Genomic DNA, 27,864 nt, shown 5'->3' with positions numbered 1-27,864 from the left:
AAGAAAGAAAGAAAGAAAGAAAGAAAGAAAGAAAGAAAGAAAGAAAGAAAGAAAGAAAGAAAGAAAGAAAGAAAGAAAGAAAGAAAGAAAGAAAGAAAGATCTGTTGGGAAAGGGACTAACGCTGTCAGCTTTTCCCCTGCAGCAGGTACAGTTGTTCCCTGCTCTCAAACAATTCGTGCACTTTGCAGACGGCAGGAGTAAGCTCCCCTGACCCACCTGGCAGCCCTCTGCACAACGCCTGCAAGCTGCAGGCTTCTCTTGCTGGAGGCTCATGGGCTCACATACAGATAAATCAATCCTAGCTATTTCAAAACACGTTTATTGTCTTATCTTTATTCATCTATGTAAATCAATGTCAGAAATAATGCCAGGCAAAGCTTTCGCTCTTCAGAGGGGTATAGAGCGAGTTTTACGTTTCAGCTTGGTGCAGTCTGAGAAGTTCTTCCTACTTCAGAAGCGTAATTCTATAATTCGTGCCGTGTTCAGAAACAGCTGGCATCGTTTTTCTCAAGCCTAGAAGAAAAAGAAAAAAATATATCCCTCTCGAGCTGAGGCCAAATGTGGAAAATTTCTTCCCAAAAGATAATTGGTTGGAAAGTTCTGAGCATGAAGTTATTGTGGAAACGTGTTAGCAACATTAGTTTTAGTGGTCATGACCAGGTGCCTGCTGTAATTCTGACAGCGATTTAGCAACTGCCCGTTCTAATTTAACTAGCTGTGCCATAAGTGGAAATTTATTCGGAGTATTTTCTGCTAAGTAGAGCGATGTCACAGAATAATGGAGGTGGAAAAAGCAGTTCCCAATGCGGTTAGAGGCACCTTTGAAATCTAAGTATTGCTATTTGGTTGTTTAAAGGTCACTGACATTTACTCAATGATCATGACACTTCACCAAGTGGACAGATGATAATTTTGTTTTGAAGTCATGCTATATTATACAAAACAAAATCCGATGGTTTTGTTTGCCATACAGTGCCTCTTCCCTGCTGCTGGTACCACAACTGAGGGTGAGCCACGCTTGGTGCTAAAACTTGACAGCAAAACAGTTGTGTTAATTCTTGACTGCTTCTGAAGTGAGGGAGCTCCTCCCTGCAAAGCAAACAGAGGGATTGTTCCCAGGCGCATTTAAGATTAGGCCACTGAAACGTGTCCTGGCTTGAAACTCTTCCGTGAAAAAAAGAAAATGAAATCACAGTGAAAAAGAAACTGAGCTCCACTGTGTCACACAGGTTTTATCCTGCTCCTCTTCAAAAATGAATCTAACTCGGTCTCAGGAAAGACGTAGGATCAGAGTCCAGTTAAAAAAATAATAATAATATTAATTATGAATAATATCAGGAAGTTACAGTAAAAAGCAGTACGGCCACCAGATGCTCTGATGTTCTCTACCAGTTTCATTTTCCAGCATCTCATATCCAATTTGTATCCCTCCAAACATTTATCAGTCCTTTTCATTTCTCTGCCACTGTCAGAGACTTCAGGGGCCAATCCCAGTGAAAGAGCGGTCATTTCACAGGGCTGAAATTCACATCAACTATTTCTGCTTTCCCTTAAGCCAGGTACAACAGCCCATCACCATCACACACTGACATGTACTGGGTCTTTCTCCCTCTGGAGAGACATTGCTCTGAGCAACACCCGTGGTGCTGTCCTTGCAGCCCACAGGAAACCTCCAGTGTAGAGGAAAGAATTATTTCCTTTACCTTTTCCCAACCAAATCCCACCTCCACATCCCTTCACACTACATCATATGAAGTGGGTATTCGAATAAATCTAAAATATGGCTGTCTCCTTGCTAAGCAGAGCTAGAGTTGTTGCCATACAGAGCAAAAGACTTACATCCTTGCAGCAAAAGCTTTCTGCTGCCTCCTGTCTTAAAATTTATAGAACTGGAGGACGTCAGTCAGAATAAAACAATTAAATCCACGTGTCCCATCCAGATCTTATGGTGTTTTATGATCATGCAGTTCCATTAAACCCTGCTTGGTCTGGTTAAAATATGAGATGCAAATAAATAAAATGTGCAGTGATATCCTGAGTGAAACCCATCTCTGTGTGCTTTGTGGTTTTAATCATATGAAGTCTTGAAATTAGTGTAAACCTGATGGGTCTGATTTCTCCCTTCATGGTACACATCTGAGAAAGAGCTTTCCTGAACTTTTTGACTGCCCACAAAAGGTATTCTGTATATATATATATATAGGATGAGAATTAGCTTTCACCATGGATTTTTTATTTTTTTTTTATTCTTTGTTGTGTGGTACAATTTAATTTGGTAAGACTCCTCTGTTACCCAAAACATGCACTATTTTTGAGATAATTTTCACATCGAATTGGACTAACTACAGAGCTGAAACTTGAGACAGTTTTTTCCCAAGGTTTATATTGCTGCTGCTTGGACTAAGGGACCAAACTGCAGCAGAGGTAGCATCAGTCATTTCCTGCCAGTCCAGGCATTTTCAGCTGTAGTCTGGGGACCCCTTGGGGATCTGTGGGCTACATCCAAGAGTTTCCTCAACAAGTGACTGAAAAAAGAAAAAAGAAAAAAAGCCCAAGCCAGCAAGGATAAAATTCACCACAGAAGGTTTGGATTTCTATCAGGGTAAGAGGTCCAAAAATTGAAATGAGTTAAAAACCACGGAGGTAGAGGACAGATGCTCCAATAGGTTGCATGGCAAATGATGTTACCGTCTTATATTTAATACCACTCAGGTGGATGGGTGTTTGTCTTGCAATGGGAAATTAGCTGCTAATAATTGCACAATTTTTACTTCTTGTATTCTTTAACACTGAAGACAAAAGTAATTTGCTCCTTGCTTTTTTCTCCTCAGCTTACATTTCTTTTATTTTCTTGTTGCCTGTTTCCATCACCACCTGATATTCCCTCTAAATATATTTATTCTCTGATGTTTTTGTTTGTTTTCTGCCTCCTTTTTGGACACTCCTGTTTCCTACACTCTTTTGCTTTGTTTCAGCAGCAGCCCCCTTTCCCGTTTCATTAAACCAGCAGCTTCTCCTTTCCTTTTGCCACTTCCCTGCTTCTCTTCCTCTCACTTCTCTCTTTTCCATCCCTGTATCCCTGGATTCTGTCATCTCCCTTCCCCTTCCCCTTTTCCAGAGATTTTCTCCTGTTGGTCCTTCTGCTTTTGCCTTGGCAGCTTCCTAAGCTTAAATGAGTCATTTTGATTTTCTCTTTCACTTTCTGTCATTTTGTTTTTTTGTTGCTCCACCGATAAGACGGAGCCAGTGATAATTAAATTACCAGAGAGTGCAACAATTGCCATGAACTTTAATGCCCCGAATTACCATGAACTTCCATGGAACTTTAGTTTAAAACAGGTGCTCCAGAATGGCGCCGGTCATTACCAAATGCTGTGCTCTGGGAGTGTCTGGGGGCAAGTTCTGCAGATATCCCTTCGCTCCAGCTGAGACAGGGCACTGGCTCTAGCTCAGACAAGTGTATCTATAGTTCCCTTTTGCTGAAGACTTTCAAGGTGTCTTTATCAGGTGGACTTTGTACAGGAGCTGGCTCAGCACAATAGCCTGCAATTACATTCTTCAGTCTGTTTAGATACATCCAGGTAGCAACCAAGAAAGAAAAGACATCCCACATTTGAGATCCCACATATGAAAGAATCATATCTTAAAATACACTGAATAAAGCAGAATCACTAGCTCTACCGAACAACCAAAATAACAGGTGAGATATACTGATTGCTTTCCAGGTAAGTGTAAATCATGTCCTCTTTATTGTGCCCTTTCTGTCCCATCCAGTTTACATCAATCAAAGTTCTGTCTCCTCAGATCCTCCCCTCCACCTTCCCCTCCCCATCCCTTCCATCTTGTAAACACACACCAGGTTTTTGTTTGAGACCAGTTAGAGATTCACACTGAACTTCATCAGCGGCTGTATGTGTAAAAAAATGTTAACCGATTGAAGTACTGAAGACCTGATCTAACTGTTACTGAAGTCAATGGAAAGATTCCCGTTGACTTCACTGAGAGATAAATTTAGCTCCAAGTGACTAAGAAAAATCAGCACTTAGTCACACTGGATCTTAGCGTTCTAAACTCTGCTGTTGAAATGCTTAAAAGTAATGCTCAGAAACTATTTGCTGAAGACGTGTATGTCACTTTAGTGGACTAATGCAATCATGGTTTGGGTTCTCACAGTACAGCAGGTATACACAGAGGGTGAGAGAAAGAGAGCACAAGAATATCTGTATTTTTACTGTGATGAGTTACAAATATTTCTGATAAATTATGGAATCACCATGCTGCTTCACACAAATAGACACACACTATAAAAATTACCTGTTTGCGTGGATTGCACCTGGAACTGTACATGTATAAAGAATATTTTGGGTATCAATGTCATTAATGATACATATAATAGCACTTCTCATCCGCCTGCTATGTAATTTGCAACTGACTGTAGCAATGACAAATACACATTTCTAATTATTAAGTATTAATCACATTAATTTAACATATTTACATTTCAAACAAGAACAATATATGACAGATTTGCAATCTCCAGTAGATTCAAAACCAAGGCTGCCATTGCAGCTTTCCCTCTGCTTATCTTTTGTCCTCTCACCTACTTTACACGTGACTTGCCATGAGAAGAACACATGAATGATCTTAACTTTCAACCTCTTATCTTTGCTGTTTCATTTTTTGGCATCGGCCGCACGGTAACTCGCCCAGATAATAAGAACAAAGTGTAAGTAAAATGAAACCAAGAGTAGCCCGCAGTTTAAAAATGAGGCTACCTTTATTGCAAACGCTGGGGCTCGCACCTAGCCCGAACCCTGACTCTGCTCTGTGGGCAAGGGAGGCTGTGTGCGAGGCCACCTCTGCACCCAACCGGGATACCCACGGGGCCACCGATCCATCGGGGGATGCTGCCCACAGATGGGTAGGGCCCGGATTTTGTCCAGTGTCTCTCTGAAGCAAAATTATTACACGGAGAGAAGCACAGGCTGCGAGATGCCCTTTGTCCTGGGGCATGTCCTCACCATGGGGCTGTAAAGTCGGGCACCACCTGGTTTGGTGTCTAACAGGCTCGCAGCCTCACGATAAGACAGCTTCAGGAGCTGGGAGTAAGACTCCCCAAGCAGCGCAGCTTGTCGTTCTGTGGTTAGATCATTTCTCCTCAGAGAGAGGGGGCATGAATTTCATCCCTCTTAGCGAGAGGTGAGAACCACACTCAGATCACACCCTCCAGACCAAGGCTCTCACTGTTGAGGTTTTAATAAAAGACTAACTCAGTCCCTGAATGAGTCAGAGCTCAAAAGGGGAATCTGGGGCCATGAGTGCCCCGATCGCAGCGATGCTTAACTTCGAGCTGTGAGCTAGGCAGTACGTGAGAGAGCTGGGATTTCAGACACCGCCGGGCTGAGGTACTTCTGGTCGGCTCACAGGGGCACTGGTGGCCCTGAATCCCAGGCTGTAGGACCGTACTCACATTTACTGCGCAGGGAACTCAAGTGCACAGATGGGGTTTCCTGCCCCATCTCTTCCAGCCAAGCATGGTGACATTCATTTGCATCATGCCCAACTTCCTTCTGCGGTACTGTTCTTTCGTCCTTCTACGTTGGAAGTAATTATTAACACGGCAGATTACGACAGTGCTGCTCACAGATCTGGGAGTCAGGAAGTGAGGGGGCCCTTCCTATTCCCTGTCCTTGGGATTTCGGATAACTTTGCTGCCTTCCTTTGGTTTTTCTTCCCAGACTGCTGAAATGGATAATGGCATTTACATTCTAGGGTGAAGTAGCTGGGAGTCACAAATAGACATCATAGACGAGGCTGATGTACTTTATTTTTATGTCTAATTTTAATTAGCACTTCAATGTGCCATCAGACCTTGGTCTTTTGTTGCTGGACGTTCTCTAGAGGCATTATTATCTATTCTTACTGTGTGTAGCAGTAGCATTTAGCAGCAATAAAGATTCTGGGTGTGTTTTTGTCGCAAGTGAGAGATTTATATAGAGCTCTAAAAAGGACAACAATTTTTCGACCATCAAATTGAAGCCCAGATCCAGCACAGTAATTAAATACACGGCTGAACAGGCCCTGTCCAAAAGCTCTGCTTAACCTAGGAGTTGCTGTTTAGTGAAGACATAAAATAGCCTTTATAAATAATATGACATTCCTACAGTAATACATTTTTTCCAACACACGCGGGATGACAATATCTGACAAGGTATAATCTTGTGGTCTTTTACCAAGGTCATTATTCTGGCCATTTTCTTATATGTATGGGCAGATGGATTCATTTACAAGTCTTTGTATAAGTATAGTAATTTCTATTACTCTTCTAAAACCAAAAAGGTATAAAATCTGAGGAGATGCTGAACTACCAAAATAAACAGAAACCCAGTAACTTTAAAGAGCCATAGAAGACAAAAGCAGAACGTTTTGTCCACCTGTTAACACTAAACTCTGGATGACTAGGGGATGTTAGAGGAGTGCCTCGTCACTCATAAATAAGCTGTGCTATATTGTATAAACATCTCTAAGGTAAACTTTCTTTTCATTACTCATTTTCACTCTAATACATCGGGGATGTACCAAATCATTTAAAATTACTTTTTCAGAAAGTTATTTAGAATTAAACACTTCCTGCACTTAAATATGAATGCAGAGGACCGGTATCCGCCCGTTTGCATGCACAGCCCCACATGCTCAGATAAACTCCCGTGCATCTGAAGCCACGGCTTGCCGACTGAAGCCTTCTTGGAAGCCTTCCACCTTGAAGTGCGTCTTACTGCAGTAGCAGGAATAGCTAATGCGTGTCGCGTATAAGCAATGATGACTGGTAAGAAAAGCTTTTTCTGGTACTTTAATAATGACTTGGAAGAGTTTTCATCCCCGTATCTGTGCTCAGCTTGTCATTTACTGACAGGAAATGCCTTTCCCATCAGGCATTTTTACTGCTACGCATTGTGAAAATGTAAAATATAAAGAAGGAAAATAAAAGGACCTTCTCTGCTTTATTTGTACCAATTAAACTCCCACTGCAGCAAATAAGAAAGAGCAGTAAAAGTAGGAATGGGACTGGACCCTAGGCACCAGTAGCGGGACTACAGAGGCCAGAACTGGGAGGTCAAAGAGCTGTTGCATATAAGCAGGTTTTGCAAACTAAAAGAAAAGAGGAGAAAACCAAAAAACTTCATCAGGCCAATGGCAGGACAATTTTTTTTTCTTTTGTTTTTTTTTTTTTTTTTTTTTTTTTTTTTCTTTGGTTGCTTCTGATCAGTACCGTATGAGTTACTATTTATTGTTAATGGGTTTTGTTCCACAGCCTTCTATGGAACCATCTCGGGCTTTTCACAGCTTACGAGCAAATGTAAGAATGAGGCAGACTTAGAAATCTGATGGAGTTATTAGACTGTTTTAAAGGAATGAGATGAAGTGGCTGATTTTCTAAGGTATATATTCTTTTAAACTAGATAGTCTGTGCCTTATAACTTTACTGTATTTTCTGTATGTCAGTGCTTCAAGGGACTACTCAAATCATAATTTCTACGAGCACGTGTAAAAAGACCTAACTTATGCTGTAGTTTAAAGGACTGGGAAAAATCAAAGAAAATCCTACCTAACAGAGCTGAAGCTGAATATTGCTGAATATTGGTTGGTACATGCGAGAGCATTTTGTTAGTGTTTTCTGGAGAAAGAAAGCTGTCCTGTGAAATTAAACTCTACCAGGTACACATGTAGCTGGTTAGAATAGACTTTTTATTTATTTATTTATTTATTTTAATTCTAGGACTTATCATGACCTTTAAGAACCAGTGTAGGAGTTTTCTTCTCTGATACAACTCCTGTGAAGTTCAGTGCAAGGTCAGCCCCAATTATTTTTGCAAGACTAGAACTGTACTGGGAGAGGGCTGCTTCTCCAGAATTGCTGATTATCAGGTCAGGAGTCTGCTTGCTTTTGCAGATAACTATTGAAGGATGTTTATAGATTCTTTACACATGAGCATACGTGATAGTTTAAAACCGTAAGGACACAGTTAACAAAAACTACTATGCTCCCCTTCTATGTCGAAAATAAACTGTGATATGCAATCAGCCATCAATCACCATGAGAGTAAAGACATAAAAACAAAATACTCATGGAAAGAGCTGTTAGGAGTATTCAGCAGATTTCACTGCGACTTTCACTGTGTTCTGTACAGGAATTCAATACTCTATTGCTCCACATTAAGGGAAGGATCTACCATTTTTAAGGGCTCTGTTTTGCTTAAGGGGAAAGTGTAGTTCTAGTATATTGAAATTTATCAATTCTTCCCATAAGTGAAAGCTGATCAAGTAAAACATGGTTTACCATCCCATTTTAACTATGCAGATGCCTGTTATGTTCTGGAGAAGAAAGCAGTTCCCTTACCACTGCAGAGTCATTTCTTGCCCTTGCACAACGCAAGGTGTTCCCCCATATCGGAAACTTTGTGAAATGTTTCATTAGCACACTTCCAAACAACAGCTGTGTTGTGGCATGGGCAGATATCAGTCAACCCACGGCTCAGCCTGGCCTTCCAACCTGGATTTATAGCTTTGCTTCAGTGTTGCTCAAGTTGAGATTATAGGATCAGTCCTATGACTTGTTTGGAAATCATAAATTAGGCTCAAATGCTTCCTGGCTTTGGCAAGGCTGCATCTTTTACTGCCATTTATACATTACTTCACTTTATCCAGTTAGATAAATCATCAGCTTCTTGGCTGCAGCAGAAACTGGAGGTATGAGATTACCGAAAACCATGAACTACCCCCAGACAGAAACTGGCATAGCTGCTCTCCTTTCACCACCCAAGGATTTAGCTTGGGATGGTTTAGTTTCATATTTTCTTTATGATGTTTTATTTTGTTTTTAAAGTATATACATGAAGTAAAGAGAGTATCCAAACTAGCAGGCAAAATTTAAATCTGTCAGTTGTTTTACAGCTGATTTGCAATTTATGCAGAAGTGGGTGTTTGGGCTTCAAAGTTTTCTCAAAAATTTCCTTACTAGCCTGTGCAATCTCTTGAACTCATGCTGTAAATCAGCCACATCTTAGGCTGAGAGTGCTGGAAATGAAAAAAGGCTTTCAAAGCAAGTGTGATGTGCACACTGTTTTCTTTGCAGGGTGCGTGGGGGGGTTAAATGCACTCTAACTTGGTTTTTGGTTTACAATTATTACAGGTCACAATAATATGGTTTTGTTTTTTTTTTTTTTTTTTTCCCATGAATGCCGTGTATCTTCAAAATATCCATACAGACGTCTGAGCATTTGTAGGTTTCATCACCAACTAGAATATATTTTTACACGCTGCCCTTTTTCCTTTCCAAAATGCCCATTGTCCACGTTGTAAAAGCAGCATTCCTGGCTGCAGCCGGGCTCCTAGGGAGGTGACTGACAAGTGGAAAGAGTGGGCAGCCAGACCAGGGCTGCTTCACTATTTTTCAGCACAGTCCTGGTTTATTCTTTTTCTGTTGAAAAATTGTGCCCTTGAAAGCAGTATTTTATCCAGGATCATTTTAGGATTCTTCCTTTACTTCCCAGGTTTTCTGTTACACTGGTTGCACCAATGTTTTAGACGCAGACACGAAGGGGGTGAAGAGGCTGCACGCTCCCACGGTTTCTTCTCCGTCATGTTCCTACCACAGGTATCAGCAGGACAGAGCCATGGCCCTCCTCTCAAAACCCATCCTCGTGAACTGCGTATCAGGAGAACTTTAATATCCGTTGACTCCTCTACATAATCTATTCCTTGAATTGTACTTACTTTTAAATGTGCCTGTCCCAAATGGACTGCTTACCAAACCGGGGGCGGGGGGAGGATGCTATAATCACCCTTTTTCTATCACCCCAGTCCAAGACCTGTCCGTGTCTCTCACAGCTCCTGTTACATGTCTCCCAGAGCTCATCAGAAAGGCTGTTGGGTGAAATTTAGTGGCCTGCAACACACATGGGATCTGACCAAATGAACTAATTAATGGTCATCAGCTATTACCATCGTGGTGACTGTCAGCACTTATCACCTACCAGCGCAGTCACCACCTATTTCCCCCTTTGCTTGGTACAAGAACGTTTATGCTCAGCTCTTTTTCGCAGTTCATTTCGGTCCTAAGTCTCCTTTCACCGCCCAGCCTGACTTCACTGACTTCAGTTTGGCTGCACTTCATCTGCACCAAGGAGAAGAGAAATGAGCCTCGAGGCCAACTTCTCAAAGACCTAACAGCCTAAGAGCCATTTACATCTATATAATAAGGCAACTAGATACCTTGCAAAGTATGAGAATCCTAAGTATTCTCTCTGGGCTATCCCTCTGTCTACTACAACACTGATTATTTTAGGACGCTGCATGTATATCTTTTTTCTAACTGCAGTCTGCGTGGCCACATTTCCATTGATGTAAGCATTAAACTGGCAGCAGGGTTAGAGCAGGCACTAATTATATTACAGTCTAGTAGGGAAACAGATTGTGTCAAGTGAGAGGTCAGCAACATATTTTTGGAGCACACCTCAAAGCTCACCCTGTAGACAACCTTTCCTTTTACTAGAACATTTATAGCTTGTTTGTTTTAAATTGGAAATAGCCTTTCTGTGGGTTTCTCCTGAGAGGCTTTTGGGGCAAATGAGCCCACAGAGAATATCGGCTACAGGAGAATCAGGATCCTCTCCCTTTTCAAACTCTTCTGCGATGGCTTAGGATGGTAACTTTAAAGTGGACAAGCTGTAGTAACCTAGACAGCAAATCCCAAGCTCCAGATACCATATGTGCTGTAGTCAGCAGCCTTCACGTTTCATGCTCCTCGACATTTAATTTCTGCACGGGTGCTCAAATACCCCTGCTGCCCAGCTGGAGGTCTTCCTCAGGACTGTGTGCTGTGGGTTCCTGAGACAAAACCCTCCCCTCAATCCTTCAGGATGTCTGCTTTCTGGTCACACTTATCCTGTGCTGTGGGAGGGAATGGCTGCACAGGGAGCAGCAAGCACAGACAGCGCTCTTCTCCCTATCTCCAGCCTGCTAGGTTGGGCAGTCTCTTAGATCAAAAGAAATACGACTGAAACTTCAAGGGGCTGAAGCCTTTCAGACAAGGGTAAAGCTCCCTCTATATCCGTGCATAAGACGGGACCTAGAAGTTAGCTAATTGCTGTGACCAAATTTTGGGTGGCTTAGATTTTACAGAAACTCAGTTGGATCCTGAAGCTCTTCAATACGCTTACATTTACAGTAAGGACAGCAATTATTAACAAAGCATGAAAAACCACTTTGTTTTATCCTGTCATGATACAAGTGCACCACCACCAGGGACAAGTCTCTTTTAGAAAGCAGTGGGAAAATGTTTAGACAGGAGAAAGTCTCAACACCCCCGTAACCATCTAATTTGGACTTGTAATTTGACAGGACCATCTTGTGAACATTTTTTATGAGTGATTTAGCAAGGTTTAGTACATCTTGTATACACAAAGCATATTTCCATCCCAAAGTAAAATACTTTTTAGTTTTGAATTTTTCTGGGAGCAAAGTCATGTTTATATAAAAATGAACATATTTAAAAAGTCCTATATTTTCTGAATCATGCCGCCTTACTCTAAAATAACAACAGGATCGTCTTGGTGCAATATTCATCCCAGCTCAAGACACTAAAGTAAGGATTTCTCCTTCCTACCAGAAAACACAGCCACGCAGGCAGGTGATCGTAGTGGCTGAGTGTTTCATTTTGTTTAGCCTGATACTCAGTTGTTCCATAAGATACTTTGCCTATAAACTACAATCCAGTGAGTCCCTTAAAATTTTATTACACGAATGTGTGCTTAGTGGTTTTGGTTTTTTAAACCCTAAACGAGTGAAAGAATTTGAAAATCCTGACCTTGAAACACTTCCACGCATGCTTAGTTTTAATCGTGCATGTAATCCCAGTGGGTCCAGTACTACTCATATGTTTAAATTTAAGCACAGGCATAGGTGTTAACAGGTCAGGGCTTTAATATAGAAGAAAATTCAATGTCTAGTTTTTCAGCATTAAGACTGGTATGAGTTTTCTAAGGGAAGTCATTAGATGAAAAAAATTATAAAAATAAATCCGTGTCTAGCAAATATTTTAACTGTTATATTTATATATATTACAAACATTTTTGTAATTGTAATTCCAAACATCCTGTTGGAAGCTCGGCTTTCCCAGAAACCATGCAGGAAGAAGGAAATCAGGGATCTCTTCACAAAATCCGCATCTATTTTCTGTTGTTGAGCCTATGCACTGTACCTCTACGTCCTAAGGAGATGTTCACACTCCAACGCCTTTCCAATGTCAGAGGTAACAGCATGGTAATAGTAAAGCTCCCTGAAGTCTTTCTGGAGTATCAGTACTAAGACTCATATTGGGGACCTGACACCCAACCCGGTGGAAGAAACCCTTAGAGGGAGTGCTAAAGGAAGAAAAATAAATAAACAAATGTGAAAATTCTGTTCTACAGTGGCATTTCCCCCCAGTGCAGGGGTTTCCCCTCCCTTAGCGGAACAGTTTCAATATTTATTGACTTCAGGGAGTTTCCTGCAGCCTCGATCTCTCCACGGAGGCACATCAACCCCTGCCCTGCCCCACACCGAAGGCCTGGAGCCCTCCCCGACCAGCTCTCATCTTTCCAGCCCGCAGGCCCCAAAAGGCTGGGTGGCTCCACGCCGAAACAGCCGCCCGTCGTCCTTGCTAACTCAGCACCTGCCAACCCGTACACATGCGCCGGGGAGCGATCGCCACTGCACACAAAAATATTTGCAGTTCATCCCAGGATTTCCCGGGTATTTCCTAACAGGGCTCACGCTCCCAGCTCGGCTGTTTTCGTTTGCCACGGTGTTGCTCCAGCGCTAGCAGCCAGGCTCCCACATCCCTTGGAGGGTGCTTGCGGTGGCCTGGCCGTCCCCTGATGGGACGCAGCAGCCCCCTGCCCAGCCTCCCTCCAGGCCGAGGGCAAAGAACGGGATGAGATTTTTCTTTTTACTGCTGACGGCATGGATATGCAGTCCTAATTCATCTTCTGCTGTTAATTAGGCATAAAATAGATAGCTATTTCTAGTTTAGAAAGCGTTGGGCCTTCTTACAAGATCTCTGTGCTCTGTAAAGGCCAAAAATTCAGTTGAGTTAATTTTTCTCACATTCAGAAAACAAGCCCAATCTCGACAGATCTGTTTACTTCTATTTGCTTTCTAAAACGATAATGATTTTCTATACTGAAGTACTGTCTGTGAATACCTTGCTAGTGAGCATGGCTTAAAAAACAAGCTAACAACAACAAAACCCAACCAACCAGTAAGGGCAAGCTGTGCTCACAAGATTTTATCAGTTACTTCCAGCAAACGCCCCTCACTGCCCATTTCATTCTGCTATTTTAAGTTAATTTGCAAAGCTTCGATAAGGAACAAAGGTTAAAAACTTGGAATTTGCACAGGCTGTATGGCGCTGCAGAATGTTAAATAAACGTTACAAATAAATGCTAGTTTCTCCATGAAGGGAAAAGGCAGACAGCGGCAGGGGGCATGGCGTGCAGCTACCCTAAAAATCATGGGAAGAGTAAAACTTCTCAAGGGCCAGGTAGCAAAGCAGGAGCTGGGAGCACAGAGCATTGCAGAGGTACTGCTTTCAGGAGTGCATGATTAGGGGACTCCAGGTAGGTACTGGGCTGAACACAACTGTTTTGCAAACTTGTCCTATTATTATAAGGAAAAGCACGACACAAACCTATAATACAGGATAACAGTATATGTTTTCACAATCTGAGCTGCGAGGTGAGTTTTGGTAGTTAGGAATATTGGTAATTAAAATCAGTGAAAAAAAAATGTGAACCCAGCTGACAGGTCCACACAGCGGCATATCAAGCTATAGCGGTTGGTATCTGTAGTTATAAACTACAAGCTTGGATGAGCTTAGAGCAAATAAGAGAAATTTTATGACTACAAAGTTGTGCTACAGTAAATTATTTATTTTGATGGTGCTTGGATCATTCTATGTGTGTGTTTGCTTCGTTTTCTGCTTGGTAATTTTACCAACATATTAAATCCATTCATGCTGCTCATTGTAGTAGTAGTTGCCATTCACGGTCACCTAAGCAAAGCATACCATAAATCTCCGAGCAAGTCGAAAGCAGGGAAGCTGAATGAGCAGAGCTAGGGTTTGCCCATGGTCATGCAGTATGAAATCCATCGCAGAGAAAACTGAAATCAGAGACTCGGCAGGGACCTCTGAAGATCACCCAGTCTAGCCCCCTGCCAAGCAAGATCACCTACAGCACATTGCACAGGATGGATCCAGGCAGGTTTGGGGTATCTCCAGAGAAGGAGACCCCACAGCCTCTCTAGGCAACCTGTTCCTGTGCTCTGTCACCCTCCCAGTAAAGAAATGCCCCCTCGTATTGAGCCCGGGCCTCCTGTGCTTCAGTTTGTGCGCCCCTTGCCTCGTCCTGTCGCTGGGCACAACTGAAGAGAGAACGGCATCCTCTCGACATTCTCCCCTCGGATATTTGTACACATTAATGAAGTCTCCAAGTCTTACTCCCCTGGAAACAGCAAGGTAGCACTGTCAATGCAAGTTACTGTGACAAACCTTTTCTCTCCTCCAGCCTTCCCCAGCCAGGTACAACTGTTTTCTTTTAACCAGTTCTGGTACTCATCCAGCTCTAAGAGTCACTGATGGTAATTCAAGCATGGCAAGTGTCTGGTCTCAGCAGTTTTTCAAGTGAATTAAAATAGAGGGTGTGATTGGAATTTTTCTGAATCCCTGGAATATGCCTCTTGGAAAACATACTTTCTACCAACAGTTCTGCTACCAGCACATACTGCTCGTATTTCACTGTTTCCCACTGTGGTATTTTACAGGAAAGTTGTTGACTGATTATTTTCACTTCTAGTACTCTATGAACTTGTAGTTAATGTACATTGATCTTTCAGAATTGGACTTCTACCTTCCGAGACCAGTCCTCGGAGAAACCAAGTGTACTCAGCTCTTATGAAACCAGTGAACCTGTGGGTACTCAGTACATTGCTGAATAAGGCCTCACCTGCAGGACACCCAGCCAAAGTAGACAAACATCTAAGTAGCAAATGCCCCAGTTTCATTGAAAATAATAAAAAAACAAAAAAAAAAAAAAAAAAAAAAAAAAAAGGAAAAAAGAAAGAAAAAATGTTTCTCAAACTATTAAAAAAAAAAAAAACTTTAGAATTTAGTCAATTCTGAAAATTCCATAGAATCATAAAGGTTGGAAAAGACCTTCAAGATCATCCGGTCCAACCATCACCCTACCACCAATGTCACCACTAAACCCCGTCCCTAAGCACCACGTCCAACCTTTCCTTAAATTCCCCCAGGCATGGTGACTCCATGTAACACTTGAAACAAATAGTCACCACTAAGATTTTCGTTCATTTTTATATTTTTTTTCTTCTGGCTTATGCATTTTATAGATACCTGTTCTGGTATTTATACAGAACATATTCATTATAATTCTTCTCTGTACCATTATCACTATCCTTCAGTCATTTCTATCAGAAAGGAAAGAGATTTCATCATGGTAACAGCACTCAGCTTTGCCTTATTCTTAGTTTTTATTTTTTTTCAAGTTTTTCACAGGCACAAGGTTCAAAATATTTGCAAGATGACCTCACAGTTTTTGTTGTTGTTTCGTTTTGACCCTGTTTCCCTGGCCCAGAGGATGCGCGTCACTTGCGTTTTGAAATGAACCCCGGTAAATACAGCCACTTTAGCAGACCACTGCTCTCATTCGAGCACGACTTTTCCATAAATATTCAAGTGGGAAGAAAACCATGAAGACTCACGTGAACTACCCCCGGGCTCAGTCTTATCCCCGCTACAGTGCAGTGCTGGTTCTGGATCCTTCTTCACAGCACGCGACCTAGCTCCGGGTGGTACAGGACAGCGAGCCCCGAATGAGGCTCACTGTGCCGTAGGAGGTTTTAATTCCCCCAGGTTACTTCAGCTGTTATCAGCAGCTGGTTACTTCAGCGAGCTGATATGCCTCGGTGTCTTGTAAACATTCTCTCTAGTATTGTGCATTACTCATGGTTTGAAAATCACTTTGGTAGCGTAATTATGTTAATGTCAAATGAGTCACAGAGGAACGAACAGGGACCCATCAGAGCTGCACCTAGCGCCGGTTTCTGGGCGCTGCTGTCGGCACGGGGAAGCCGGCTGGGGGGCTCGGGGGGAAAACAGCTTCCATCCAGCCAGCGGTGTGAAACCGTGGTCGTGACTCACGAGGAAGCTTCCGTGACGGTCACGCTCGGGTCTGCCGGCACGCGGAGGGTGGGAGCACGGGCTGCCTGCGGATCTGTAGGAGCCAGGATGCCAAACGCCGGCTTTTTAAAGGGCCGCTTTCCCGGGAAAACTGCTCGGCTGTCCCGCGCACGTCGGCAGCTTTTGACACTTGTGCTCGAGCCCCCGCCGCGGCGCGTGCTTTGTTCGATTGCCATCGCTACGAGCTGCCGCCCGCGAGCTGATCGGCCGTACGTCCCCCCCGGGGCGGCTGCTGGCGTGGTGGCACCGAGCGGCCCCCGGCGCACCCCGGGACGGGGCCACCCGGCACAAAAGCCGCCGGAGCGCGGCTCGCCCCCGCTGCCGGGCCGAGCTCCGGGGGCCGGCAGGCGGCGGGGCGCGGAGCGGGGCACCTCGGCCGGCGCTACCTGCCGCTCGGCCAGCACCCGGCAGCTCTGGCGGGGGGCACGGAGCGAGCGAGATAGGCCACGCGAAGGCAAATTAAGGCTTTGTTAATTAATATTGATTAACATTTATTATTATTTTCATTTTCATTGTTACTACTCTTTCTCCAGAGGGCAGAAGCGTTACTCTGCGGGACGACACCACCCCTGCCCCACTCCCCCACCCCCGATTTGACCGAGGGCCCGCAGCAGCACCGGGGCCCAGGGACCCGAACCGCAGACCCCGGCCCCGGGACGCCCCCATCTGCGCCCGTCCGTCAGGGGCGCTGCCCCTTTAAGGCCGCCCCCTCCCCCCCCCCCGGCGCGGCCGCGTCACCGTTCCGGGAAGCGGATGGCGTCATGCCGTCCTCCCGCGGCGCGCGGGGCGGGGCGGGGCGGGGGACTTGAAACAAAGGAATAAAAATAGAAGGTGAGGCCGGGGGGCGTGGCCTCGGCCGTGTCGTCACGGCTTGGGCTCGCGCCCGGGCGGCAGCCCCCCCCCCCAAGGCTGCTCTGCGCACGCGCGGGCCCGGCGGGTTATTTATAGGCGCTGCTGGGAGCGGGAGGGGTGACGTAATGCGGGCGGGGAGGTCGCCGCGGCGTGCGCGCTGCGTCACGTCACGTGCGCCGCGGTGTTTACATGGCCGCCCGCGTTGCCTAGCAACCGGGACAGGGCCCGTGGGGCCTGCTGCGGCCCGGCCTCCCCCGGCAGCGGTTCCCGCACCGACACCCTGCTGGGCGCCGCTTGTGCCCGGCTCCGCCTCAGATACGCCGCTGGCAGCGCTGCGGGTCCTGCCCTGCTCTGCCTGGCTGCTAATCCGGCGCAGAAGCCCCTCTAAGGAGCGGCCCCGCAGTGTTTCAAAATGGGTGTTACTGTGATGCTGGCTCCTCGGTCCCTTCTGAGTGTGTTTTTTGGGGAATTTGTCCACCGAAGTCAGTAAGCATAGGTCTGTCCCAGGGCTGTTGCCTTCTGTAGGTAGACCAGGCAGGAAGCACCTTTAGTGGCACGACGGCACCCAAACCACACCATCAGCTTTTGGTCCATTAGTGGCTGAGGCAAAGGGACCAGGTAACAGACCTCGGCGGATTCTCCAAGAGTCATGCAGTAAGCACCAACAGACGCGTCTTAAAAGTGCTGGGAAGTACGTTAAAATTGCCTGAAGGCAAAACGAGTGTTCCAACTTCTGTCTGTATATGACTGATGTGACCAACAGTTTAACCAAGTACTTCAATTGAGATGATCTTCAAGTATTTTTGGATAGGCTTAGCCAAAGTCTTGACTGAAAAACTGAAGAAAGCAGAGATTCAGCTCTTCATGTGTCTGCATGTTAGAAAAGGTTGAAGAACAGTTGCTGATGATCCCTTTCAGTCTTCATTTGTTACAGCAGCACACTTGTAGAGGCTGCACATCCAACTTGAAGAGCTTTTTGTGGCACAGTGATAGCGCAGCGTAGACTTGAGCCAAATCCTGCTGTCGCAGAGAATGCTAAGGAAAGTTATGCTTTTAAAGAGGCTGATGATCTGTTCTTAGATCTGCTCAGTGTGACAGAGGAAAAGTGAATAAAGCCTTCAGGCATCCAAGCCTTCCTTTTTTTTTTTTTTTTCCTCCTTTTTCTTAATAATAATAGTAATAACAACAACAAAAAAAAGTGGAGACAACAAATTGTGCTATTCTTAAAATTTAGGTGATAAAGCTGTTCTCCATCAAAAACCTGGATTGCTTCACCACTTTCTGTGGGAGAAACGAGCTGCTAGTTTTCCATTAAGCAGTGTCTGATTACACGCTACTACAAACATACCTATCAAACAGAATGGTGTTTAGACCAATATCCATACACTTGCACAATTAGTCACTCTAAGTGCAAGAAAACAGCCCCAGGATGTATTGTCAGTTGTGCAGCTAACTCTGCAGCTACTCCGAAGGGGACATTTACAATGCTTGCCTCACCATTATTTGGATGACTGTATGCCAACAAGGAAATAGTCTTTCAAATGAGCTGCCAGAATATCACTGCAAAGCTTCTTGTAACTCCGAAAGAAAATCCATGCTGATAGCGCATCACAGTCAGGGATGTACTATCCTATTTCTAGAACCTCTCCAGAAAAGAGTTAAATAATGACTTTGTCCTAGAAAAAGCCCTGTGCTTTGAAATGAACTTTTCCTGGACTTTTCCATTTGCCCTGTGCAGCTTTCAGGCAGCCTGCTGCAATCTTACCAGAAGCCACCTTCCTGGAAGTCCGTGAGTACCGAGCAGAATCAGCCTACGTGCACATCTTGCATAACAAATGTCCTCGGTAGCAGAACTGCCATGATCTGTGGATCCTATTCATTCGCATCCCCAAATGTGACACATTTGCTCTGTACGCTGAGTCCTGTGGCAGTTACTGGGATGAACCCAGGCAGCCACCAGGTATGAGGGCTGGCTCCCACCAGCTAAAGGACAGAGGTGCCCAGTCAGCAGCTGGAGAACACTTCCACAGAGCTGTCCAAGTAGACCAACTGAGTGCCTCCAAAAAGCCATGAGCTTAATTTTTAACTCTGGACACCAGAAAGCGTGGATTCAACAGAAGCATAAATTTGGTACTTATTTTTGTTATTATTCTTCCTGTTAGCATTTTGCTTTCCTGCAGGCAATAATTAACAGCTGTTTTGAAGTTCCATGATGATTAAGGCTCCTCCTCATTTTTTTTTTTTGCTAATTACTCTTCTCTCTAAAAATATCTACTTTAAAAAAAAAAAAAAAAAAAGGAGTATTTTAATTCTTAAGAGAATCATGAGGGCTCACCTACTTAAAATAACTTAGTTCTCTTGATCTGCTTAAAAATAACATCTTCAATTGCATTCTCTGTCCTTGCCTTCTACATTTCCTTGCCTTCCGTGTCAGGAATCCATTTTCAGGAGAGACTAGAAGGAGTTTCTGGGGGAAGTGAAGAGATATGTATTCCCTGACTCAACAGGACTCTTTGTTTTCAAGCAATAGAAATAAAGAGGATCTCTTCTGAGTTTCCTTTAATTATAAGCCTGAGGGCAGAAGGAAAGGAGGGGTGATTTTTGTTTCTCAATATGATGTTTGTGATTTAGTTCTGCCTGGAGGAGTTGCTGTTTTGTTGCTACATTATAATTGCAACTTTCCTGTGGCTATAAGGATTTGGCTGGGTTACATTTCTGATTTGAGGTTGTCTTCCCTCTTCTGTGGGAGCTCTCCAGAAGGCAAATGAGAGTAGTATCTGTGACTTAAATGTTCTTCCGTGCCTTTCTCTCCTTCAAAATCATAAGGATTTCCTTTTTGTGTGAACCGGAGTCGAATGTCAAGTTGGTTCTTGCAGTTTGGCTTTTTCATTCTAGACAAAACGTGATACATTTGAAATGTATTTGAAATACCATTTTCTCATTAGATCGTTAGGTTATGCAAGGTGGAGGATGGCAGTTACCCTTAAAGCTATTTATTAAACTGTGGTTGTGAATCTAATGAGGGCAGATGGGATTCAAGAAAGGACATGATAAACGATTTTGTAGAAGTGGATATAGTCAGGTTGATGGAGGTATATGAGAAAATTAATGTCAAAAAAAAAAAAAAAAAAAAAAGTTTACAAAATCCCCCAGTATGTACAGTTCTGCTATTAGGGATGAACAGCCCTTGGTCAGGCATTGGCACTAAGTGAGTACCCTGTAGGTTTCTTCTTCATGGGAGTTTCCTGTTTTTCCAGCAGCACCAAATTCAAGAGTTTGTGACTTTTTGAGAAATGAAGAAATGATTTATTTTATTCCTTAGGTGATAAGATCCTATCTCCAAGAAAGTGTGAGCAGAATTATCAGTGATCCTGAGCATTTTTCTTTACAGGTAGGAAAAAGTAGTTTAGCTGTGAGCAAGAGACCCAGGAAATAGTCTGCCACAGGTTGTTTTAGGTAAGTCATTTAATACCTTCTGACAAATGGAGATAATATGTTTTGTACCTCATAGCAATGTGGTGAGCATAACATTTAGAATGTTTATCATGTAAACACCAAAGATAAATAAAGATTGCACATAAAAGGTCTTATCTGTTTCTTTTGACCTTTTACTACTTTCGACAGAACAGATACTGCAGCATCTGTATGAACTGAAACAATTCACGTATTCGTAGAATCTGCTATAGTATGATAGTCTCTCGAGTGTATTTATGAAACTTGTAAGACTTTTTGCATTATTTAAAATTTTAATAACTAATCAAAAGAAGTCCCTGTTTGATTTCTGCCCTCAATACTTGGGAAGGTTTCAGAGTATTCAGGTCTGTCACATGTTGTCATAGCTACCTGTGAATTAATCATAAACTTTAACTCATAAGGTTATCATAACTTCTCATTTAATGTTCTAAACTATATCATGACTTGAGAGTTTACATCAAATGTGGCTCTAAATGTTCAGAAATAGGTTAAGCTCTATTGCTGCATTCTTCATTTTAACACCCCTCTGCCCTCACGTCCCTCCCTGCTCCCAAGTCAAGGTTTCCAATAGTGTAGAGTGAAAATATTTCACATAAATCTTGGTGCAGCTCAGTCTCTTTGAAAACTTTGCACTTCTCTATTTGTTTCTTCCAAAACTTCCCATGTCCTGCCTTCCATATCTTGTTCTTTTTCTGTTTGCTCTGGCACGATAGTTAGCTTAATCTAGGGTTGCCAGTGTTCTGCAATGCTGGTTTTCAACTGCTACTCAAAAATGTGGATAACTCTATTACATTCACATAGATACAAATGTAGTGTACTGTAAATCTCAACGGGAAATATGTTTTGTAAAGCAGGAACAGTTGTGTAAAGAAGTTTAAAACAAGTAGAACTTTTGTTTCCCCCAAGGGCTTTTGCTCTTATAACTTTAGATTCATACATTCTTTAGAACCTGTGTCAATCTTTTGCTTCGGTATGTGTTACCAAATATGAGAAATTAAAAATGGACTCAATAGATCATGAATACCATTTTGAAACTTCCATAATCAATGGGGCACTGTGTACTGTGGAACATTTATCTTCAGTGAGCATTGTGCTTAGAAGAAAGCCTTCCTCTACTACCCATTCAGTGGAATGCACAGCAGAAGCAAAGCCATGCAAGAACAGATGTATAAAGGCAATATATTTAAACATTATCAGTAGAAATGCAGCCTGCAGTTTACCCTGTTGAAGACAACTGTTGCTCTGTGGAAAATTCATCTTTCATTTCTTAGACTTTATTGCATATTTATATCTCAAACAATATTTTAAAATTGAATGATTCTGAGATGATATCTTCCTTCTGCCCTATAGTTGAAACAATGCAAGTAATACGAAGTTGTTTTAAACATTGGGTATGATCCTGCCCCTCTTCAGGGGGTGACAAGCTAAGTGGCAGGCTTCTCACTAACTGGAGTGATGCTGGACCAGATGTGTAGGTTTCTGTGCTGGGAGAGTTTGTTCTTGGTTTCCTTTCTTCATATGGATTGATGTGTGAGCAAAAGCCACAGGTTTGGCTTCTCAAGCACACACCTCACACAACGTTAAAAGTGAAGATCATTTTAAATTTTATTTGATTCCCTTTCAGTAACTTTTTTAAAGATAATTTCAATGTACTGATTTTGTTTGTAGTCTACCGGTTTTTCTTCTACTACCAGGTAGGCAAACTGTATTTCTGGCCATTGATTTGTTTGAACTTGAATGCCTTCTTAAATCTATGTCATTGTAAGCATGGTCTTTTAGGGGTTTCTGACTACCTTTGTCTAATTTTACATGCTTTCTGGGACTGAGAGGTTTTCCACAAAAGCTTGTGTCCTTCCTTCTCCCATTAAAATCACTAATTTGCTTTGGAAAATGCATTTAAATGATACATGTCAAATTACAATATTTTTTTTAGCTTTTTAAAATTTGATTTATTTCATATATAATAACACTTAAGGATCAAGTTGTATACTGCCTGAATGTTTTTAATAGTTTTACTACCGTTTTTTATTCCATTGTTACTTAATCTACCATTGTTTTTATCCATATTTTAGAAAATTGGATTGTAGTAATTCTGCACAGTAGCATACATGCTTTGAAATTCAGATAAAATAATAATTTTAATCATTATGCCATGTTAACCACAATGCTTAAAAATAGGTCTGGTTTTGCTTTAACTTCTGTAATTCAAATGGGTGTTAATAACTGTGATTACAGCGTAGTATCCTGCCTGCCTCCTAGGCAGTTTTGCAGTCTTCGTAAGGGCTTGAAAATTCAGATAAAGAAATCCAGATTTTATTCTTTTGCTATTTCATAATTGCTGTAGAGTTCTGTTGTTTCATGCTTGCAGTTCTATTTAAATGCCAAGTTATTTAACAGTGAAAAGAAACAGTCTTCAGTGGTTGCAAATAAGAGTGAATCTATAATAAAGGTTATTATGATTTTATTATGATTCACTTTTATGCTTTTTGTCAGTTCTTTTAAAAAATATCATTTCAAATCTAAAAAGACATCTACTTGTTTATTTAATGAACTATTAGAATATGTTCTTGTGTCACTGAGATCAGTCATAATGCAGTGGGGTAAAAAATGATGATTAAAGGCAAGATTTTTAAGTTCATTGAGAGTGTTTTAGCATTAGTGGATAATATTCTGCACTCAATAAAGTAGAATTTGCCACTTATTTCAGAGGGAATTAGGGAGAAGCTGAGTTTGCCAAAAAGGTCTGTTTTCACTCAGACTTGCCATTTGAGGACGTGTATTTAAGCCAAACTGGTGTGAATACTGAACAGATGTTTCATTGGAACTTTTTTAATAATACATTTATAAAAACTTTTTTTTTATAGTACATTTGAACCACAAACCATGACACAATTTTAAATCAGCATTTCTGATTTCTACATCGAGGAAATGGGTAGATACAGTACTCAATGTTATTTTGCAGAATCCTGTTCAGTTGCAAAATATAGCAGTCCTGTACAATATTAAATGCTGCAATAAAATTCTAGTTACAAAATAGAATGGTCATTGTATAAAAGAAAATAAATCATGTTGACTTAAACCACACAGTATTATTTCAAGATAATTTTCAGAAAAGTTTAAAGACTAGGTTAAACCTTAGTTTCCATATCCATCCACTGAGCACAAGAGGCTAGCAGCAAGCAACTGATGATGTCTAATGAAGAGTCTACCAGTGAAGAACATGTCAGTATCATTCAGCTGCATTTGTCATACATAGTTGCATTGATTCAGGGGGACCTCATCTTTTAAAAATTTGCCCTGGAGGGTTTACAGAGAGAGAATGAACCATACAAATTTGAAAGTGGAGAAAATGTATGTCCCCTAATCTTCCAGTCTCTTCTTCCCTCTCAGAGGTGCTTCAGGAGGTGAAGGAAGAGGTGGGGCAGTGCTGTTCCAATGCTAATCCCTTCCACCCAAGATTAAGATAGCAGCACCAGCACCCTGGTAGTTTTAGAGACGCAGATCTGGGAGATAGATCATCATCTTCATTTCTATCAGAATGCATTAGTGCCATAGGTGTTGACATACCTTATTTCTAGTAAAAGGAGTAAGGGAAGTTAAGCGATGTTTTTACCTTTTTTTTCTCCCACTTAATGTTTCTCAGTGTTGTGCTTGACATTTGTTTTATTAAAATATTTTAGCATTTATGACATACCAATGATACCCATCTTAAAAATAAAAAGCCCTAAAAATTGGGCAATTAATTACTCTAAACTACCCCTCTAATATGTGGTAATAGTAGCTCTTGAGTCATTCGATCACAGGAGCTTTGCTGTTAACATCTCTGGGAAGATGGCTTTCTCCTAGACTTTGTTTGGCTCTTAGATCCATAAAGGACCGGTTATTTCTCACAGAATTGGATTATGAACGTGTAACAGTGCTGTAAATTAAAAGGCAGAAGTCACAAATAGAGGAAGAAATAATTTCCAGCCTTTCTGCATGCTCTCTTTTTGGTTGTATTACATGGAATAATCTGTACAGAACATGATGAAACCCATGTATCCTTTTTTGGGTATCTTCAGATGCCTTTTCTGCAAAGCTTGATGGTTTATGAGGAAGTCTTACAATATCTGGTACTGAGGATGACCTTGAGGTTTTGCAAGTTAGGTGGACAATTGTGTGTTAAAGTATTGCATAACATTTCAATAAGAAAATATGTCCTTCCTGCTTGCATCTGCTTTCTGAAGACTTCTGTTTTAGAATGTTGGAGTAGCTCACTTTCTCGTGATTGGCATGCTGACAATACAGGACATAAATTGTGCATAGCATTTCACTGTGTGCAGATGGATACAGATTGGAGCCAGCTTCACAGAGGACATTAGGCCTTTTCTGAAATACACTCTGCATGTCTGTACCACCTAATAGTGCACAGTTAGCTCAGAGCAACCGCATGGTATCCATGTGTCACAGTGTCTAGTGTCTAGTCTGGGTCTTTGGCGTGGTGCAGTGCTGTTGTGGTTAGCTGAGATTGTTTTAGAACTACACTGAGATATCTACAAGCTCATTTTGCATATTATAACTTTTCTGAAATGGCAGAGCTCTGGTTTAGAAGAGAGTAGAGTCAACACTTCATACAACATGCTTGCATTGTTCCACTAAAATGAATTTGTTATGAACATAAGTTGGCCATAAATGCATAATAACTTGACCCTGTACACTGAGCCATAAATATGTAAAATGTAGTATAAAAATACACTTATGTGCTTGTATAGCTGTGTCTGTACGTCAGCTGCACAAAGGATATGTTAATTTAGCAAAAGGTTGAGGCTGCTTTTTCTTTAAGATTGCTTATACTTTCTTTACTCAAACTGCTGATGATGTCAACCGCTTGCAGAAGAGCAAGAGGCAGCTTAAATAACATCACTTTTTTGGGTGAATACACTAAGTATTAGTAGATGCACTATCACATACAGGTCTCCAACAATGACAAGGGGTTTTAGCATGGTGAAGCCTGGGTATATAAATTCTAACTGACACAAAGCTGAAACTTTCTATGTGTTCAGAAGTCTTGGAATCTGATTATTCAGACTATTCATCAGTTTGGGAACCTAGCTCAGTCATCCTTACTTAAGATGTACACAGGGGTTCAACATCAGCTGTTCTGATTTTTTTTAATTTTTATTTTTTTGTGATGGTGGTGATGGTCTTTTTTGTTTTGCATCATGGTTTGTTTGATCCAAATGTTACTGTAAGCAGTGCAAGTCTCTCTACTGATTTTGATTAGTTGATCACCCCATGACACTATAACAAGCATGTGCTGATTAATTCTCTGCAGTTCCTAATATGCACCCACACATAATGGAGCACCAGAAGTGGCTGTTGTCACTGTTACTCAGTTTCCAGTAATATCTCATTTCTGATTTTCAGGATGAAACCCCCAGTCCTACACAGTGTTATAAATAAGCCATGTAAATAAAAAGCTCTTGCCACATAACTGGAGTAGTAGGAGCAACATTTTCTAAACTTGGAACTTTCCCAAAATCATGCTCGCAGATCCATGTGACACGTTACAAAAGTTGCTGATATCATTGTTTGGTTTTTGAGCATGACTTTCAGCCTGTAGACAGCTGAAGGTTGCCGCAGCCTGTAGGCGGAAGGGCACAAAGGGCACTGTGTTGCGTAGTGAAGTGGAATTGTGACTCAGCTTTTGCCTGAAAGTAACACTCAGTTCATTTCTCTTACTTCCTCCTGGTTATCAAGAAATGTCCTACAGCACTGGAATAAAGGAACATTCTGCCCATTTAAATAATACTTTCAAAACTGACTGAGAATAGTGAACTGCAGAAAAGCAAAGCAGCAACTAGCTGTGTTGCTTCCTCAGCTGTGAAATTTGTAGGAAGTACTCGTGGTACAGTGCTAGTTCTCATTTTAGGAGCAAAGTGTCTCACTTCTTGTACACATGAGCATTGGGCAGAGGTGAAGACTTTCCACTTAAAATGTCCTATAATACAATTCAGCTTTGCTATAAAGACATTGGACCATGATAGCCGCACGAGTGTTTTGGGAAGACCTAAGAGAAGTTGGTTCAGTAATGGCACGTGTTTTTCATACGTGGTATGTGTCATCTTGGACATCAGAGATGGAAAATTAGGGGAGTCGGGATAGAATTGGCTCTCCTCCTTGTGCAGAGCTTTCTGACCTTTCTTTGATGCGGATGAGAACTGGTGCTCTTACATTCCACAAACAGCTCTGTAATGTAAATAGCGTAGTGCTAAACAGGCAAGTTTGTAGGAGTGTTCTTCTTGATTGTTTGTCTTCAGTTAGTTATTGTGGACCACAGATCCTACTCTGCCTGTCATACCACATAAATTCCAAAGCTTCCAGCTACCCCTACACCTCTCCCCCGGGTTGGCAAAGGATGATGTAGTAGAGGTAAACACAGCACGTGCTTGTTTAAGAAAATGTTTCAGAAGTTACCACAGATAACACTATCAGGATTATTTTCTTGAAGAATCTTTGTCCCCTCTCTGGTTCTTGGCAAGTAGAATTCCAGAATCACAGAATTATATAGGTTGGAAGGGACCTCTGGGGATTATCTAATTCAAACCGGCACCAAAAGCACAGCCTGCTTAGATCAGGTTGCTCAAGATGTTGTCCATCAAGTTTTGAGCATTCCAAGGACAGAAGATCTGCAGCTTCTGTCAGTAACCTGTTGCTCGCCAACTACTGTCACAGTGAATAACTTTTCAATCAAAATTTCCCTTCTTGCAACGTTTGTCCTCATCTAATGCAGTCACTGCACGTTTCTGAGGAGAGTTTGATTTTCTTCTCTGCATCCTTCCATTAAGTCATGGAAGACAGCAGTGGGACTCCCTGTAATTGTTTCTTCTTAAAACCATGCATGCCTCTTACTGTGAGTGCTGCTTTAGTGCTGCTTAACCTTCCAGTGTAAGATCGAAGGTACGTGTTGCCTTTGGGGAAGAGAAGGGTTGTTCCATCTTCAAGGCCTCTTTGTAAGACTCCCCGAACAGTAGCTGAAGGATCAGGAAAAAGCCTCAAAACAGAAAAATATATTAGTATATTTCACATTAAAGTGTCTGACCTTTACAATATGGTAGAAAAGACAGCCAAGAGATATGACCTTTACAATATGGTAGAAAAAGACAGCCAAGGCTTGATGCTTTCCAGTGTTGTCTGTCCACAAACAAGACCAGTCCTGTTGACTAACATTACAGCCAGATACAGCAACATAACAAAATTG

The 27,864-nt window shown here is 42.1% G+C and overlaps 1 protein-coding gene across 1 annotated transcript in view; it reads right to left on the bottom strand.

Annotated features, from left to right (window-relative positions):
- ATF3 (activating transcription factor 3) overlaps positions 1-15,977 on the bottom strand; it is a 27,173-nt gene extending 11,196 nt beyond the window's left edge. Inside the window, exon 1 of the mRNA XM_035322226.1 lies at positions 15,821-15,977. The gene's annotated coding sequence lies outside the window, so the exon portion shown is untranslated. The remainder of the gene's footprint in view (positions 1-15,820) is intronic.
- Positions 15,978-27,864: the final 11,887 nt, after the last annotated feature.

The sequence above is a fragment of the Oxyura jamaicensis genome, chromosome 3 (assembly GCF_011077185.1).
Source record: "Oxyura jamaicensis isolate SHBP4307 breed ruddy duck chromosome 3, BPBGC_Ojam_1.0, whole genome shotgun sequence".
Classification (NCBI taxonomy): domain Eukaryota; kingdom Metazoa; phylum Chordata; class Aves; order Anseriformes; family Anatidae; genus Oxyura; species Oxyura jamaicensis.
This window is presented reverse-complemented; position numbering and strand designations above follow the sequence as displayed.